Below are 5,521 nucleotides of genomic sequence, written 5' to 3'. Positions count from 1 at the left end.
AGATTTTGGAAGATTCTTAGGTAAAATAATAAAATATACACATTAGTTCTAGTTTGCAGTTATTCATGAAAAATATATGTATAAACTACACTATGTGTGTGAAAACATAGTTTAAGTAAAGGTAAAAGTGCAACTTACTTTAAAACAGCCTGTTATTAAAACAATACAGGTTTAAAATAGAGCAGGAAATTAAGAAATAATCACAATTAGGTTTCAAATGAACATTAAGTATTCCACTAAAAGTGAAGGACGGTAATTAACAATCTCAGCTTATGGTGTATGCTGTTTCTGTGCATATCCTATTTTCAAAACAGAGAATTTTTAAATAGTGGATTATAAAAGACATATTTCTCGGAGACACTGCAGACCCGGGACCCGGAGCAGCTCGGAAGCAATGAATAATAGCTCTTCAAGTCTGCAATAAAAAATGGCCTCCAATAAAACTACATTGCAAAAAATGGGAAAGAAACAGAATGGAAAGAGTAAAAAAGTTGAAGGGGCAGAACCTGAAGAATTTGTAGTAGAAAAAGTACTGGACCGACGTGTAGTGAATGGGAAGGTGCAGTATTTCCTGAAGTGGAAGGGATTTACAGATGCAGACAGTACTTGGGAACCTGGAGAAAATTTAGATTGTCCAGAGTTAATTGAAGCATTTCTTAATTCTCAAAAAGCTGGTAAAGAAAAAGATGGAACAAAGAAAATCTTTATCTGACAGTGAATCTGATGATAGCAAATCAAAGAAGAAAAGAGATGCTGCTGATAAACCAAGAGGTTTTGCCAGAGGTCTTGATCCAGAACGAATCATTGGTGCCAGAGACAGCAGTGGAGAATGAATGTTTCTCATGAAATGGAAGGATTCAGATGAGGAGGACTTGGTGCTGGCAAAAGAGGCAAATATGAAGTGTCCTCAAATTGTAATTGCTTTTTATGAAGAGAGACTAACTTGGCATTCTTGTCCAGAAGATGAAGCTCAATAATTGTTTGCATTGTTTTTTATGTATATTTATATATATATATATAAAATCTGTGTCTTGGTTTTTTGATTTATTAGTGTGAAGAAATAACTACATTCTAACGAAAATCAAGTTTGATATGTTCTTTTGAAGTAGTATTGGGGAAGTTGTTGGGTTTTTGTTTTGTTTTTTGCATCTGTAGCACTGGTTACTTTGAACAAATAAAAACTTTCTGTAGTTGCTTCCTTTAGCAGAAAAGAACATTTGATACCACGGTATATTATTTCCTCTGCGTTAGAGAACAGCTTTTCTAAATGTTGGGGGAAGTCTCCATAGTCATTACTCAATCAGAATTTAAAATTTGCATTTAACTCGTATATGCCTAAGGACCATTCTGGGTTTTTTGAATATGTATACATAAAATATATATGTAAATGGTTTGGGGTTTTTTGTTGTTGTTGTTTAAATACATTTACCAAAACAAAAACAGCTTTTCACAACCATGAATAAGCCCATGTTTCTGGGATTCCATCATTTTGAGCAGTATAAGAAATCACTTCAACTTAAAATGAAAAATTTAAGTCAGCTTTTCAAATTAAATAATTTTGTAATTAAGTAGACAAATTAATGTAAACAATTTAAATTGAATAATTTTTTAAAGCAGTCCTATCAGAATCTGCATCCTTATCTACAGTCATATAAATGTACTTTTATATGCAAAACCCCTAAAAGGAAAATTTTATCACTATCAACAACCTCCCCACCCAAATGAAAAAACTAGAAAATATCTGGTATTTTTTTTAAAATTTTATTTATTTATTTATTATTTTTTTTGGGGGGATACACCAAGTTCAATCATCTGTTTTTATACACATATCCCCATATTCCCTCCCTCCCTCGACTCCCCCCCACCCTCCCCGCCCCAGTCCTCTAAGGCATCTTCCATCCTCAAGTTGAACTCCCTTTGTTATACAGCAACTTCCCACTGGCTATCTATTTTACAATTGGTAGTATATATATGTCTGTGCTACTCTCTCACTTCATCTCAGCTTCCCCTTCACCCCCCGCCCCCTCCCAAACCTCGAGTTCTCCAGTCCATTCTCTGCACCTGTGTCCTTATTCTTGTCACTGAGTTCATCAGTACAATTTTTAGATTCCGTATATGTGAGTTAGCATACAATATTTGTCTTTATCTTTTTGACTTACTTCACTCTGTATGACAGACTCTAGGTCTATCCACCTCATAACATATAGCTCCATCTCATCCCTTTTTATAGCTGAGTAATATTCCATTGTCTATATATGCCACATCTTCTGTATCCATTCATTTGTTGATGGGCATTTAGGTTGCTTCCATGTCCTGGCTATTGTAAATAGCGCTGCAATAAACATTATGATACATGTTTCTTTTGGGATTATGGTTTTCTTTGGGTATATGCCCAGCAGTGGGATTACTGGGTCATATGGTAGTTCTGTTTGTAGTTTTTTAAGGAACCTCCAAATTGTTTTCCATAGTGGCTGTACCGACTTACAGTCCCACCAACAGTGCAGGAGAGTGGCCTTTTCTCCACACCCTCTCCAACATTTGTGGTTTCCAGATTTTGTGATGATGGCCATTCTGATCGGTGTGAGATGATACCTCATTGTGGCTTTGACTTGCTCTGGTATGTTTTAATTAGCCAAGCAAGACTTAGTTAAACGGACATTTAAAGGTTCCTTTTGGTGAACCATTCTTTTACAAGAAGTTGAAATCCCTGTGCTATATTTACTGAAAGGCTGTGATACATATAATGTCTCAGACTTGTTCATGGAAACCTAATCATACGGTTAGAGATGTTGGCAATATAGGATCTGCAGGAATAAATGAGTAAACAAAGTTTTCTAATCTAAACTTGATCTGCATGTTTTTTTCAAACTTTACCCCAAGCCATTTCTTACATGTATGCTCAGTCTTCTCAGTATTTGGAGTCACTGGTTCAGCAGAATCCAGGAAAAACAATAACTTTGTAGTAACCAGAATGTTATTCAACTATATATTGTTTACTTCATTGTAAATACTGGTGAACAGTGGTCAATAAATAGTTTTATATTTGTTTAAAAAAAAAGACATATTTCTTATTTTTAAGAGCAAAATGCTCTTTGATGCCATTCCACTGGTACACCAAGCTGTTCTATCTGGATGCTACTATAAAAAAAAGTTCTTTTCAATTTAAATCCAGTAGAACACATGCAGTGTACTCTTTGCACTACCAAAGGGTTCCTTTGTGGGTGACAGAACTTAGAGATGGGGTTTCTATAATGTGATTCAATTAACAGAAATATAATTTGAACACAAACATTTATAAATACCACTATTTTATACAAAGAAGAATGTCTACACAAGCCAATAATGAGAACTAACTATAGCATAGAGCAGGATAGGCAATTTTTTTCTGTAAAGGACCAGATAATAAATACTTTGTAGACCATTTGGTCTTAGTAACAGCTACTCAGCTCTGCCATTGTACAATGAAAGTAGGCCTAGATAATATGAATAAGTGTGGCCATATTCAAATAACACTTTAACAAAAAACAGGAAATAAGTCAGTTTGGAGCTGGGCCATTGTTTGCTAACCTCTGTGGACTCTGTTTCTCCTAAGCCACCTAACTAAAGTGCAGAATGTTAATAAATAAATTAGAGAATGGATGAATGAAAGAATGAATAAGTAAATAAACTAAACTAGACAAAAATTAAAGGATACTTAGTTAAGACATTCTGTTTTGAAGTTGGTTGGTTAAAATAGGCAAAATTTAGGCGTTTGATTCCTGTTAAAAAGAACATGACAAAAACACATTTTGATCCTAGAAAAGTCTAATTTAACATAGCAATTTGGAAATCTTTTTAATTCCATAGGAATTAAAATAATATTCCCAAATAATTGTACCTATATTCTACCAGTCAGGATGAGGCTTTCATAGAAGTGACATCAACAAGATGGCAGAATAGTAAGCAACAGACCTTCCTTCCTTTCACAGAGACACCAATTCAGTAATATGTGGACCAGTTTCCTTTGTGAGAAGGTAAAGAGGCTCCTGTACCCCAGGTGAGTGTGAAACTGGCCACATTAGAGCCAATAGGAAAATTCATGTCACCTCCTCATGATACTTTCTTTCACTTTCACAGTGCCATCCTATTGAGAGGAAACTCCCAACCTCCAACTTCTCCCTGAGGAGGAAAAGAAGAGTCATATGTCCAACGTTCTGACATTTCAGGGAGCTGCCCAAGAAACTAGCTTCTGTCTTGCCTTCTTGGAGCGCTGATGTGATCCATCATGCTTTAGATGCATGGAGGCCACTGAGACTTAAAAAAAGAAAATCTGGGCAACATGTTGCTGCTCCACAGGACCTGCAGTACAGAAGACAAAGGTCAATAACACTTAATAGCCTCTCCTTGAGGGGGAAAGAGAAGAATGGAACATTCTGGCTTTTTTTTTTCTCCTCCAGAAGATCTACTTTTTTTTTTTTTGACACACGAGACTTTATTTTATTTTTTTTGACATACAATAAACTGCATATATTTAAATTGTATAATTTGGTATTTTTTTCTTATTAGTAATGTATATATGGCAATCCCAATCTCCCACTTCATCCCACCCCAACCCGCACCCTCTGCTTTTCCCCTTGGTGTCCATATGTTTGTTCTCTACATCTGTGTTTCTATTTCTGTCTTGCAAACTGCTTGATCTGTACCATTTTTTCTATATTCTGCATATATGCGTTACTGAATGCTATTTGTTTTTCTCTTTGTGACTTACTTCACTCTGTATGACAGTCTCTAGGTCCATCCATGTCTCTATAAATGTCCCAATTTCGTTCCTTTTTATGGCTGAGTAATACTCCATTGTATATATGTACCACATCTTCTTTTTCCATTCACCTGTTGATGGGCATTTAGGTTGTTGCCATGTCCTAGGTATTGTAAATAGTGCTGCAGTGAACATTGGAGTGCATGTGTCTTTTTGAATTATGGTGTTCTCTGGGTATATGCCCAGTAGTGGGATTCCGGCTTTTTTTAGGGGTGACCTGAGTGACAGGTGTCTGTCTCACCTGTCTCAAAACATGAACAGAACATGACATACTCTAGATGCCTGGGACACTGAGAACAAAAAAAGAGCCAGACTCATGCTACTGCTCCAGAGGGCCTGTGGTAAATCAGACAGAGGATAATACAGCTTGTGGCCTTTCCCTTAGGCGGGAAAGAGAAGAGTGGAGCAAGTATACAATGTTCCGGCTTTTTGGAGAACTTCATGAGGAGCTGGATTCTGTCTCACCCAACAGGATGTAGGTAGGACTGAGCAAACTCTACCACCTGGGAGCCACTGAAAACAAAAAAAGAAGTGGGTAGCGTGTTGCTGCTCCATGGTCCAAAGGGACAGCAGAGAAACACCAGAAGGATCAAGAGATAAGAAGCTCTTGAAAAAAGAAACTGGCAAATTCCTCTAATAAGGAATCTACACACAGAAGGTTAGAGAAGTCCCAACCACAAAAAAGGTTTGAGAGGCCTCCCAAATCTCTAGTCAGGATGATTG

At 36.5% G+C, this 5,521-nt stretch overlaps 1 pseudogene; it reads left to right on the top strand.

Annotated features, from left to right (window-relative positions):
- Positions 1–427: 427 nt before the first annotated feature.
- On the top strand, positions 428–977 carry LOC130842330 (chromobox protein homolog 3-like; annotated as a pseudogene).
- Positions 978–5,521: the final 4,544 nt, after the last annotated feature.

This window comes from Hippopotamus amphibius, chromosome X, assembly GCF_030028045.1.
Source record: "Hippopotamus amphibius kiboko isolate mHipAmp2 chromosome X, mHipAmp2.hap2, whole genome shotgun sequence".
Classification (NCBI taxonomy): Eukaryota; Metazoa; Chordata; class Mammalia; order Artiodactyla; family Hippopotamidae; genus Hippopotamus; species Hippopotamus amphibius.
This window is presented reverse-complemented; position numbering and strand designations above follow the sequence as displayed.